The 14198-nt window shown below is 43.1% G+C and overlaps 1 protein-coding gene and 1 long non-coding RNA gene across 2 annotated transcripts in view; both read right to left on the reverse strand.

The window, feature by feature from the left end:
* LOC309444127 overlaps positions 1-10828 on the reverse strand; it is a 41249-nt gene extending 30421 nt beyond the window's left edge. Inside the window, exons 1-2 of the long non-coding RNA XR_014184953.1 lie at positions 10785-10828; positions 6227-6295 (exon numbers count right to left, since the gene is read on the reverse strand). This is a non-coding gene — a long non-coding RNA (uncharacterized lncRNA). The remainder of the gene's footprint in view (positions 1-6226; positions 6296-10784) is intronic.
* LOC309444387 (uncharacterized protein C8orf48) overlaps positions 1-14198 on the reverse strand; it is a 69749-nt gene that overhangs the window by 36704 nt on the left and 18847 nt on the right. The gene's annotated exons all lie outside the window — the stretch shown is intronic.

Below are 14198 nucleotides of genomic sequence, written 5' to 3' on the forward strand. Positions count from 1 at the left end.
AAAGTCAGGCCCACTTCTTCACAAGATATATATTATTTAGGCTCCCATTTTTAGGCATCTGTACTTGAGTTTTGGCCTCTAAATAACCTAAATCCATCACGGGTTTGGAACGTGCAGTTGATGAAATAAACAAAGATATTAAAAGTCATAGGAATCATGCTGCGGTCCTGGCAGCGATCAGCTCTTCGGCACTCGGGGACAGTTTGACATTACCTTGCTACTGTTGGCAGCTTTGCCATCTATTAATGAATGAAAGAGATTAGAAAAAGGCACTGTAGAAACTTAATTCCGCAAAGATTTCTCAGCCAGTGGGACAACAATGGATGAGCCTTTGTCTGAGCACGAGATGCAAATTAAAGATTGGAGTCAGAGACAATTAGTGAACCTAGACTATTGCATGTGGGCATATGTAATGTTTTGGAACAGGTCTGTAGCATCTATTTCTCTGGGACTGGATCGATAGAGCACGACAGGAGGCATTTCAGAAATGCTAGATTGACAGCCAAGAAAAATATGCTCAAAAGCATATTTCTTTCACATTCTATTCTATTTCTTATTCAATTAGGAAAACTCACCCGATAAAAGCAGCACAAAATTACCCTGCTTAATGAGACAGATAAGGGAGGAAAACAGAAGCATCTCTCGTCTTTGTCTCAGCCTGCTTTTTATGCCTGGATTATGCTAACACTATCAATCTTTGTGGCGGTGACTAACTCCTGGGTTTTTATGTTAGTGACCTGATTCTGCACTAACACGCTCCTCCCAGTTTGGTGAAGCTCCCCATGTGATCTATTCTTCCCCCTAAATAAAGTTGAAAATTTTGGCTGGGATCAGCGAGCGCTGCTGAGGCAGCGGGTGTGCGGAGCTATTCCACCCTCCCCGCAGCTGCAGCACAAAGAAGGCGCCTGTTCAGCACGATCCGCCGCTCGGTTTTAAAGACCAAAGGGGAACGAGACGGGCCAGTTTGCGAGCTCTCTGGCTACCTCCATGGTCAGGCTTCGGCAGGGGCTCCCAGCCTCGCCAGCCCTCAGCGCTCTCCCCTTCTGAAAGTAGCCCAGCGAGCCGGGGAAGATGTGGCTGGAGAAGGTGAGTACTGCATGGCTACGATAAATCCTTTGTGCGGAACCGGAGCCTCGTTAGAAAGTAGAGGGAGGGTGCAGCGGTCACAACTTTTTATTTAAATGGACACAGTCAAAAGCCTCCTTTCCTTCCCCATTATGTGAAGGGTATGTATGCTCCTTTCAAAGGGGATCTACCTAATGAGCTGATTTCCCAACAAAGCTCATTTTCCTGGCGTGGAGCGCAAAGCACAGCAGCAAAAAGCCCAAGCATCAGCAAGTGCTTGCTGCAGATCTGCCGTTTGGCTGGCTGGGCACCTGCTCCAGCCCTCCGCAGCCTCCCCGCCGGGGCACGGCCCGGTGCAGTACCCGGCGTGCGGGGCTGGCACGGCACGGCTGGCACCCAGCGTGCGGGGCTGGCACGGCACGGCATCGCCATACCCAGCGTGGGGAGCTGGCACGGGTGGTACAGCACTGGGCACTGTGGTACCGACACACAGGATGGCACATACCGGCACATGGGATGGCACGGTGCAGCACCAGGCAGCACGGTACCGGCACACGGGGTGGCACAGTAGCGGTACACGGGTGGCCCAGCCTGCAGCAGAGCAGCACCCAGGGCTGTGCTGCTCACTCTGCTTCCCCCAGCCCGGCCGTCCAGCTCTAGCAGAGGCATGACCCTCCTCCCCCCAGTACCAGCAGCTTTCCACACACACCCTTCACAAAGACTAAATAACATCCTCCCTCACAGCACAAAGAGGCAACAAACACCCCTATGAACACCCCCTCCTCCTCTCACACCATGTTCATCTTCCTCTCCATCCCCACTGGAGCCCCATGGACCCCTCACCCTTTCCCATCCACATGCCCATGCTAAGCCTCCCCCGCCCAGTTATCCCTGTTACTTGTCCCTGTTGCTCACCCACAGAAGCAGCACCCCCGTCCCTGCCCCTCCACACACACACCTGCTCAGTACGCCTCGCTACCTGTGTGTGAAGGCTGAACCCCTCAGCCCACAACGGGGGAAGGTGACATGTCCCTCATCCCCTCCCATCCCCAGCTAAAGCAGCGCACAGGCACCTCCCATGGAACCCCCGATTAACTGATCTCAAATGCATTTCACGTAACTTTTCCCATTTGGAATGTGATTTGGATCTAGAAGAAAAACCCACACTCACGAGTAACCACTGAATGCTTAAACAAAGTCCCTATTCCCTTCACCACCACCTCCTGCTTTAGCCTCTGTGCTGGGACCAGCTTACCCAACACCAGTTCCAGCCACCCCAGAAACAAGTTCTTTGAGCTTTAAGACTGGGAGAGGAGGAAGGAAGGGCGCTTGGTACTTACCTACACCTCTCCAATTACAGAGAGCGTCCCCAGCCCATGCTGCGGGGGAACAAAAAGTGTGTTCTTCTTCCAGAAATGTACAGACATAAAGTAGCTGAATCTAAAATGACATTCATCACGCCCCCTCTCAGCCCCCTGCTCCCTCCCACCCTTTATCTTTTTCTTTTCTTGCACAATTATAAAGGTGAGACTCCTTGAGTATTAAATATGCTGTAGTCCTGCGCTGTAACTGTTAAACAAGAACAGGCACGCTAGCTGGAAAGAGTTTTCTTTTTAAATTAGTTCAATGAATACTTGAATGTTCAAAAACTCTTTTGCACATTTAAAAAAAAAAAAAATATATATATATATATGTTATTCCTGCAGGAGTTTCAATCTTGGCAGATTTTAGACCCAAGAGAAAGGCTGCAAAGCGTCCCATCCATAATTACATTCCTTGGTAGCAGTAGGGAAGGAAAGAAAAGGAGATGAGAGATTAAAAGAGGGGGATACAAAAGCAGATGGCATTTGTTCATCTCCCTTTTACAAGCAGTGAGCCCAGAATCAGAACCCTCCTGCACCTGCAAAGAATATGAGAATTTAATTAAAAGGCTACTGATTGTCTTAAGATCGTATTTTATGAAGCTGCTTAGGTTTTGGTTTTGTTCATTTGAATTCAGATCTAAACAGCTTTCAGTTTATCCTGTATAATGAAAGGGAACAATTAAACATCCACTTGTATCTGAGCTGGTAAGTACTTGTTCTGACTCCAAAATCCATGTAATACAGGGCATTAGGACAAACTCATCCGAGAAACAGGCAAACGGAAAAAAGAATTCACTGAGCAAGTGTAACCATTCCCTAGTCTACACTGATGCTTATCACTCCAGGATTCGCACTTTTACAGAATACCATTTAAAATATAGACTAACGAAAAAAATTCCAAGGCCGCCTCTGTAATCACAGAATGTAATTGCCCCTGATTTTGAAACACGTGTGGGAAGAACAGGATAGAATGTTGTGCAAGAGGAATAAATATGAACCAAATTAGTCAAAAGTTAACCAGGAAAGACCATTTTAAAGGGATAAAAAAAAAATCCACATTTTATAGAGTATATTTTTTAGCTGATGATGTAAGTAGGAAAAACAAAGAATGACTTATCAAGGAAATCCACTCTCCAGAAAGAGGAATTTCTTGTGCTGTTTCGAGAAAAACAACCTCAACATAGTTTTTTAAATGTATTGAAGTCTCTTTTGAAGTGGACATCATGAACAGATTTTTCTACTGTTTAGAGAAAAGCACTTCAATACAACACTGTTTACTGAGTTCAAAAGAGAAAAAAACCCAAACCCTTCCCCAAATATAAGCATGTGGAAGGACTAAGACTTGCCGTTTCCTCCTAACATGTTCTATTACAGCCTGCCCAAGCCTCAGCCAGCACAGCTGTGGGCAGCACTTAATATACAGTTTCAAAGCAAACCTAGAAACGTTACGCAAGGACTTGACTGATCAGGATGATCAACTTTCCTCACACCACTGCACAGACAAGGCTAAAATACGTATCACAGGTATATTTTAGTGACACTGGGTTAAGGAGGGAATTCGTCAAGCGTTCAGTCTATATTATGACTTATGTGCAGCTTGTTGCTGCAACAGGCACCAGCAACTTCCGTGAGGATTTAGACCTTGTACAGACAAAAGACAGGATTTGTCAAAACACACAGGTACGAGGAGGCCGTAATCGCACCTAAAAAGCTGCTGGTGTTTATCAAATCAGTTATACTAAATTAACAAGTTATACTAGCATGAGAAGTCACCAATAAAATCAGTGGGATGAATATCCATTTCAGAGAGTCAAAATCTACAACACAACAGGTCTGCTGCTTCAATTGCTCTGGCTTCAGGGACCACTTCATTTTAATTATAACCTTAAAAAGCAGAATTAGCTCCATATGGGTTCTCTGTAAACCAAATGCCCAGGAAAATTGCAGGTTCCAATTGACGGGCTGCGCTAAGCACAGACACCTGCCCATGGCAGTTGTTCTGGAACAAAAGCAGATGTCCTGAGTGGCCACACAGCCGGCAGCTTCCACCCCAACCCAGGGAAGCTCTTCTGCTCAGCACCTTTCCATGCAGAGGTAAGATCATATCAGGTTCTACTGTAAAATCATTTGCTTTTGTCATACACAGATTGTCCCTCAAACTTAGCCAAGCCCGTTGCAGCTCTAAGGAGAACAGGAATATTGGTCCTTTATTAGGAACAAGACTGAACTTTCTGTTGGCTCATGGATGTGACCAATGCTGGAATGAGTTATTACAAGTGCTTCCAAAACTTGCAGGTTTTTTTTCTTCATGCATAAGGGAGAAAAAGTTAGGTATAACGAAGACAGAACAGGCTCAACAACTGCTAAAAGCAGAGTTTTCTTGCTCACTAGGATAAAAACAGTGTAAAGCATTCCAAGAGACTAGGGCTAGAATTTTATACACTTAATTAGAAGACTGACTTGCTTAGATCTTTATCTAAGTTGCCACTTATATCGCTGGACATAATCACACAGGTTTTATGCAGATTAAGTTTCTAAAGATAACCACATGTAAAAATCTGATCTAGATAAGTTTTTTCTATTTTGTTCCAAGATTAATATTATGGAAGACAAAGTCATAAAGAGGTGGTTTGATTTTAGGACTTCTCAGCTAAATCTACAGTGTTTAACACCTACAAACCCAGTGACACTACAAACATACCTCAAATGTCCTTCTGTAACAACTCCATATTTATTATTTAAGCCCATCCCCTCAAAGCACCAAAACCTACCTGGAAGTACAAAGGCTGAGTGGCTCTCAGCTGGAAGCTGATCAGTTCTTCACAGACTTGAAACCTTAAGGATTCCAAAAGTACTTTAAGCAAGATAGAGACAGATCCGTACTAGTGCATGCATGGGGTTTGAAAACAGCAAGGGTGGTCTCATGTACATACTTAAAACACTCATAAAACCTGGCCCTTTGTTCTTACACGTGAGGTTACAGAAGATGTGGTGAAAAATAAGTAGCAAGGCTAAAACATCTCACTACCTGCTTTTTAAGCCTTTCCTGCCTCCTCCTCCCATCCCTTCCTCCTTTCCCTCCCTCCTTCTTGTCCTCAGTTTCATTTACTCACTCCCACCCTGGCTTTCAGCTGCAATTTTGCACACAAGTGTATTAGTAGATGTCTTGCTACTCTAGCTCTGGGAAAGGAGAAAAGAAGCTTTTACATATCAGGTTTACAACATGATAGATGCATTTAACATAAATGTTTTTATATCCAAAATATGCAAATTTAGAGAAAGGAGGCATATTACATTTCTGTAATATAATAAAAATGGAAGAGAATTTGAAAGGCAGCAGGGAAATACGCAAGCAAGCTGAAGGCAGAAAGCAAGCAAGCAAGCTTGAAACTATATTAAAAAGCCAATACATATTTAAGATGATATAAACACTAGAAGTAACTCAACATTTGAAAAAGCACAGCGTATATATGGATGAGCACACAACAGCAGCTCACAAAGGTAGAAACCAAAGATTCTCCTACTATTGAAATCAAAGAGATTTTTTAATGTTAATTCACAAAGAGCAGATTTATATTTACAGGTGAGTTTTCTTTTCCTTCAAAAGATGTTTGTGTGTTCATTTGAGAACAGTATGATACATATTTCTCACTTGCTGCTGGTTTACGTGTCCTTATCAACCATTCTTACTCAGACCAACATAATCAGGAAGGCAAAGCAAGGAAGTTTGAGTTGGCCTAAAGGTCACGCATGTACAACCAGCTTCCTATTAAAACAACAAAACTGCAATAACTCACGTATAATTTCTGGCCTTGATCCTTCCGATGAAGCTGAAGATTTCAGACATTCACCAAATTCGGTCCTTTCTTTAACCGAAACACAGAATCAGAAAACAGAGTTTCCTAACAATTACAAAACCAAAATCAACCCACAGCCAATTAAAACTTCATAGAAGTCTAGTCTTCCAATTGGCTTTTTTTTTTTAAGGATTCAATGCAACTCATCATTACTCTTTTTAATATAACACTGATAATGTCATTATGACCAATGCACCAGCAAATAAGAGACAAGTTTTGCCTTTATAAAAAGGGCAGAGTCTCAATGAAACCAAAAAGCTGTTGACCAACATTCTTACCTCTTTGCAGTAATTCAGAATTTGACAGATGCCAATAACCTGAATTAACATATAAGACACTGATTTTTGTTACTGTAGTTTCCTTTGTTCTTCTCATATAAATTGCACCCAACCTGCTCTTACTTTCCACCCTCAAAAGCTACACAAAACCTCAAAAATATATTTGTATCTACTTTGTTGGGGTACTCAGAGGCACAGAGGTTGAGCTTGAAAAATGAAAGAAAATGCCTGTCCCAAGAATATTACAAAAAAAAGGAGCAGATTTTTGGCCTCCCCATTCATAGAGTTGTATTTACTTTAAACATGAACTTTCTAAACCACAAAGATATGAAAACATGAGCCATGGTAGCAAAGTCCATCTCTAGGTGAGGACATGGATCAAAATATCACTCAAATTATTTTTATAAATACCTGAACCTTTTTAATATATTTCACTCAATGCTAATGGGAATTAAATGTGAGCAGTCCTGAGATACTTAGTTTGCATGTTCATAATGCTCAAAATACACTGAAGACTTATGACTCACACAAAAACAACCAATGTAATAACTTATTCTCTACTGTTTGAACTAAATTGTAGCATGGACAATGAAGAATGTTCTGGGATTTTTTTTAATAGAAAGTTTCCTCACGAGAAAGTGTTGACATTGAAAGTTCAGTAGATGGAACCTGACTCAACTTGAAATGTGTGCTTTGTGTGTTGTCTGCCTAGTCCAATGATTACAAATAACATGAACAGTCTTCTCGAAATTTAAGCAGAGCACTAGGGGCCCAAATCCTCCTCAACAGCTGAAATCTCAGTAGCACATTCCAATATAAGCCGATGCCAAGACATTAACCTCTACCACTCCTGTGGTCTCACCAGCGCTGAACAGAGGTGAACAATCACTTCCCTCAACTTGCTGACAACGCTAATGCAGACAAGGATGTCACAGGACTTTACACCAGGAGCACAATGCTGGCTCATGTTCAGCTTGTTGTCCACCAGGACCCCGAGGTCCTCTTCTGCAAAGCTGCTTTCCAACCAGTTGGCCCCCAGAACGTACTTGTACATGAGGTTGTTCCTCTCCAGGCACAGGTCTTTGCACTTCTCCTTGTTGAACCTCATGATGATATTCTCTGTCCACTTCTCCAGCCTGTTGAGAGCCCTCTGAATGGTAGCACAACTAGCTGGTTCATCAGCCAATTCTCCTAGTGTTATATCATCTGCAAACCTGCTGGGTGGACACTATCTCATCACCCAAGTCACCAGTGATGACATTGAGCAGCACTGACCCCAGTTTCAACCCTTAAGGTACGCCACTACTGACTCACCTCCAAGTGGACTCTGTGCTGTGATCTCAACCTTTTGAGACCAGCAGCTCAGCCAGTTCTAAATCCACCTCACTCTACACTTATCCAGTCCATATTTCATCAGTTTGTCTATTCAATGGTCTTGGAGACAGTGTCAAAAACCTCTCCAAAGTAATGATAAACAACACTCACTGCTCTCCTTCAGCCACCGGGCTAATAATTTCATCACAGTGGGCTACCAGCTTGGTCAAGGTTACTTTCCCCCTCCTATATCCATGCTGACTACACCCAGTTACCTTCTTGTCCTTAATGTGTTTGGAAATGGTTTCCAAGAAGATTTGTTATGTCACCTTCCCAAGGGACAGAAGCGGGGATGACCAGCCTGTACTTCCCCAGATCCTCCTCCTTGTCCTTCTTGAAGATAGCAATGAAATTCACTTCTAGTCCTCTGAAAGCCCCACAGGTCACCAGAACCTTTAAAAACTTACTGAGAACATCCTTGCAACGACACCATTTAGTTTCCTCAGCACTTCAGCTCCCATGGGTTTGTCAACGTTGAGTAGTTTCTTTAAGCATTCCCTAACTTGATATTCTCATATCAAGGGTAAGTCCTTTCTGTGCCACACTTCTCCACTGGTGTCAGGGGGCTGAGATTGCTGAGGACAAATCCGACCAGTTTTGGTCTTTTCTACATCCTTGGTCATCCTGTCCCCTGCACCATTCAGGTCCACATCTGCACCAGCCTTTCTTTTGCTGCAGATATATCTATAGAAGCCCTTCCCTGCTGCATTTATGTTCTTTGCAAGACTCACCTCCCAAGAGGCTTTGGCTTTCCTAACCCCATCCCTGCATGCTCAATGTTGCTCTATTCCTCCTGGATCACCTGTCCCTGCATCAACCTCCCGCATGCTTCCTTTTTATGTTGGAGTTTTGGCAGGAGCTCCTCGTTCAGCCACGCACACCTTCTGCCACCATCATTTGATTTCCTGCATATTGGGATGAAACGTTCCTGAGTCTGGAGGTGATCCTTGGCAAGCAACCAGATCTCCTGGAGCCCCCTTCTCTCTAAGAGTGTCTTACGTAAGAGTCTTCCAAGCAGGCCCCTGAAAAAGCCAAGGTCTGCTCTCCTCAGCTTCCATAGCAGCGCCTCGGTTGTGTGAGCCACATCTGTGATCCCAGTGAGGTCACTACCTTGCAACTTCATGAAGTCTTCTCATTCCTCCTCTTGTTTCTGCTCCACACTGTATTACCATACAGGCACTTCAGATCGATATCCCCAGGAAAAAGCAAGAGCTTCTTCTGTTAAGCCATCTTCTTGGCACTTGCTTATTGCTGTGCAGACACCAAGGTGGGCCTCCTTCAGCCATGGTTTGCAATTTTTGAAGTTTCTCTCATGCACATCACCCCGCACCCTTTGCCTGCCAACCTGGTTCACCAATTCATCCACAAGCAAGAGCAAGAACCATACTTTGCCCTTAATAAATGTAAACGCAAAGCAGGCCAGAAATCAGTGGTAGCATTGCTGTATTACCCACAGACACTGAATGGTTTGGTCATAGTTGCTCAAGAGTCTGCAGCAGAGGCATAAGCAGAATCCTCAGACACTGTTGTGAAGAGGAGGGATTTGTCCATAAGAGCAGTCTCCTTTCTCCCAAATTATGGCTGAAGCACAAGCAGTAGTTTGCAGGCTTAAGATTTTAAAAGCATTCCTGGTTTGTTTTTGAAAATGCACATACCTGACCTGACGGTGAAATGGAGTTACAAGTAACATCCACTCACCTTCTGGGAACAGTACCATACAGTACCAGATGCTTAATGATTTTATATCTTCCCCATAGGAATCTGATAGCTGTGGATACAGATGAGATGAGATACAGGTTCAGGCAAGTATGGCAAAAATCTGATTTTCATTAGTGCTGAGACACTCTGCCCTCCTGGACTTTCATGTGGGTGGTGGACACTTAGCTAGTCCATAAATCAGAAAGGCATCCCTCAGTTTCTTACGTTCTTTTATTGCAGTTCCTTTCCTAAGGCAACTTGAGAAAGATATTGAATACATATCCAAGTAGCACTAAAATATTCTGTTGTCATAACCTCCTGATATATGGCTTGCCAGTAGTGCAACATGTAGACATTCATCAAAGATGTACGATGTCGCACTGGTTCCCTTATGCAAAATGAACTTTCAATCAGCTTTACAAACACTTTTTTTTTGGTCCTAAAATACAGTAAAATCTGGCTTTTAAACTTAAAAAAAAAAAAAAATCAACATTTAGTTTTGATTATGTGAACATATTGTTCCAAACTGGCAAGAACTGCTCATTTACATCTTTTAACATAAACAGAATGCTAATCTATAGTAAACAGTCTTTATTACAAATAAGAACGTGCTGTTAATTAGTAACAGAGACCCTCAGTTCTCTGCTAGCCTGAGTGGGATGAACCACAGATTTCTCTAAAGCAGATGAATTACAACTGCATCCCATCGAACTGAGCACTTCTGAACAAATAGTTGTGCTGCAAGACCTCCGAAACCTAATTTTGGCCTCAAAGCATTTGGGAGTAGGGTGGAGAGGGATTGGAGCAATCTGTTATTTGAAATAAATAGCTCTGGAAGTGCTTACAGCTCCTCAAAGCAAAACATCCTGCAGCCAAATCCTACTGTCCTGAGTGGAAGCAGAAACCAGGGAGAGCAGACCAGCCTTGTTCCTCAGCATTTAACCTGGAGATTTGGAAGAGGGGAGGGAAGAGGGAGGGTAGTCCAGCTCTTAACTTCAGAACCGCTCAGATGAGGAAATTCTTTAGGATTTGTCACACACAGCACGTATCAAAGCCAAATTACTTAAATGTATTTGAAATTCTATCCAAATTAAAGAGTAAGGTTTTTAAATTCTAGATTACAGCTCACTGCCTTTAGAGGAACTCACCTCTGAAGTAATCCTGTATCATTTTTCACCCAGGTCATTTTTCCAGATGCCAGACTTGCAATCAGTGAGGACATCTAAACTCCAGTAGAACGAGGACAAAAACCACAAATCGCAATCCTCTCCAGACAAGCCAAGTCTGAGAGAAAATATTAAAGAAGAGGGGAAAAGCAAAACCTTTCATTAACATGAGAGCTCCTGGTTTGTAGCAGATTTTGTTAATGCCTATAATGTTAGAAAGACCCCTTGAGAAAGAAGACAACAGTGCACACGCATTTCTGACTTACACAACTGCAGATATAGATGATCTGTGCTGTAGACTTTGTGCCACGTGCAGTTATTCCTACGCTCCCTGGCTTCATAAATAAAACAAGTTGCTGAGCCTCATCTATGCTTGGAGAACCTGAGGAGAAAACAGTTTTACGAATGACACGGGTGACGAGGGACTCGTAGTTCTGGCTTCTTCAGAAATTTTAACCGTGTGAGAACAACCACTGAATCCCAATGAGGCCCAAGTTCAAAGAAGTTCCTGTACCTGCGCTTTTGACCTCAACAGACTATGAAAACTTTGCTGAACTGAACACAACAAGAGACACTGAAACTAAGCAGCTAGAGGGGTCCCTCTCATCCACTATTGCACTGATTATAGTGCTGATTATTATTTTCTCTTTGGTAATGACATCTCTAGTAACCTACTGCTTTCACAAGTGGAAACTGAGAGGTAAAAAACTGCAAAGAGCACAAGAGGAGTATCAAAAAGACCACGAAAAGAGCATTTGTCAAAGCACGCCTGGACTAGTTTCATAAAAAAGGGTCCATCAAAAAATACTCTCGCATTACCTGAAAATAATAAAAGAAGAGCAACTATGAAATTTCCGAGCAAATATATCCTTGTTTTATTTATAAGAGTTGTTAGCAGTTTGGAGATTTCCTACAGCTTTACTATAAATATATATATTTATATATTTAGTCTCATTTGTGCAGAGTAAAACCAATGCAATCACGTATTTTTAACCTCTGTTGTATAACCAAACCAGTCAATTTAAATCTGCTGCTCACGCTCTTTCAAAAACCTGCTGGCCTGTGGAAAGCAAAAGGTCAGACTTTGGTTAATATAGGCAAAGGGGCAGATTTTGGTTAATGCAAACCAACACAGCTGGGGAAAAATAAAATAAAACTAATTTTTTTTTAAAAAGTGGAGTTGTGTTGTCTTGCACTGAACTAATCATCTGCCTTAAGATTTCAAAATCCAGAGTATTAAGTAAATGGGATCCCTGGATCCCCAGCAGTAGCCGCCTGGCCCTGGCAGCCGGTAGCTGGAGAACTCTTCACGTGTTTGGCCAAAGTTCCACGCAGAAAGTGTGGGGGACCAAACCCTGAAGTTGTCAGCAGGCAGAAAGTCACATTTCTTTCCCCGTAAGGTTCAGTGCTGAGAGGTGCTAGTGGCATTCCAACCATATGTGGATTAAGGACTTCCAATGGTAGTGGAACCTAACTTACCAAGGAAAGAGCAAGCCTAAGACGCTTTTTAAACCGGGCTTGTAATTATTTTTAAACCAACCATACAACGGTGTGTTTCTATTTTCATAGCTTGTAATATTATAATCACAGAAAAGTGACAGATCTCTTGTGAGTAGCATATAAGTAATATTTTCTAACAAAGTGATGGATGTAATATTAATATATGTAACTGTTTTAAAAAGTAGAAAACATGTACAATTACAACCAAAACCCCTGTTCAAGTATATAGCTTGCTTGCAATTACCATGAATGCTGTATGTATTTTTAAACAAGCTATAATACTGTGATGATGCTGTAAACTTACTTCTGTAGGCAAAAAAATGTTCTATTTAAAAATGTCAAGAAGAAGGATGTAAATGTTCTTTATGAAATATGAATTTGCACAGAATATTCAGAAGGATTCTGTTACATGCTACGGATATATTTTACAAACGTATTTATGGGTCATACACACTAGTCTATGTGACAGCAAACAGTACTATTTTATTACAAAATAAATAAATGAATAAATAAGCAGTGAATATCCATGCCCAAAAGCTGAAGTTTTTTTTAAGGTGCTCTGACCAATTCTATAGGTAATTTGAAAGAGGACCTAGTGCCTTATAGACAGAAGGCACATACTTCCCATAACAAGGGAAAGTGTAGAGTATTGCACCTGGGCAGGAACAACCCCAGGTTCCAGCATAAGTTGGGGAATGACCTATTAGAGAGCAGCATAGGGGAAAGGGACCTGGGGGTCCTGGGGACAGCAGGGTGACCATGAGCCAGCACTGGGCCCTTGTGGCCAGGAAGGCCAATGGTACCTGGGGTGGGTTAGAAGGGGGTGGTCAGAGGTCAGAGAGGTTCTCCTGCCCCTCTACTCTGCCCTGGGGAGACCACACCTGGAATCTTGTGTCCAGTTGTGGCCCCTCAGTTCCAGCAGGACAGGGAACTGCTGGAGAGAGTCCAGCGCAGCCACCAAGATGCTGAAGGGAGTGGAGCATCTCCCGTGTGAGGAAAGGCTGAGGGAGCTGGGGCTCTGGAGCTGGACAAGAGGAGACTGAGGGGGGACTCATTCATGGGGATCAATATGGAAAGGGGGAGTGTCAGGAGGATGGAGCCAGGCTCTTCTCGGTGACAACCAGTGACAGGACAAGGGGTAATGGGTACAAACTGGAACACAGGAGGTTCCACTTAAATTTGAGAAGAAACTTGTTCCCAGTGAGCCTGGCCCAGGCTGCCCAGAGGGGTTGTGAAGTCTCCTTCTGTGCAGACATTCCAACCCGCCTGGACACCTTCCTGTGTAACCTCATCTGGGTGTTCCTGCTCCATGGAGGGATTGCACTGGATGAGCTTTCCAGGTCCCTTCCAACCCCTGACATTCTGGGATTCTGTGACTCTGCACACACAGATCACACAGCTGTCGGTGCAGGCAAAGACTTTCAAAATCAGTTGTGGAGGAAAAAGGAACAGCTAGCTAGTTGTATACAAACAATGCAAATGCAGTGCTTGTAAGACTAATATGGGTATTCACAAAACTAAAAAACATTTTTTAAACACAGCGGCATTTAGAATACCAGCTCTGTTGCAGGCAGTAACAATTTGCACGGTGTCTAGGTGAGCTCTGAGTGGAGACAATAAAAAGTCATTCTCTGAAAACCATACTGAATGGCAATAAAATTACAATTTGAAGAATGCAGGCATATTTCAAAATGCCTTAAAAATACAGAGCTGGAAGCACACCAGGTCTTGCTGGCGTATGTTTGATTCGGAATAACTGCACTGAAAGCTACAATTCGGGTTTTTACTGAGGAATCTGGGCGCTGTGCCAGGTAACAATTTCGCAGGGGAACATGATCCCTACCAGCCACAAACCCCTGTCCTCAGTGCTGCCAGTTTAAAGTTTTTGTCAAGCTC

Source organism: Streptopelia decaocto (assembly GCF_964273445.1).
Source record: "Streptopelia decaocto genome assembly, chromosome: 10".
Classification (NCBI taxonomy): domain Eukaryota; kingdom Metazoa; phylum Chordata; class Aves; order Columbiformes; family Columbidae; genus Streptopelia; species Streptopelia decaocto.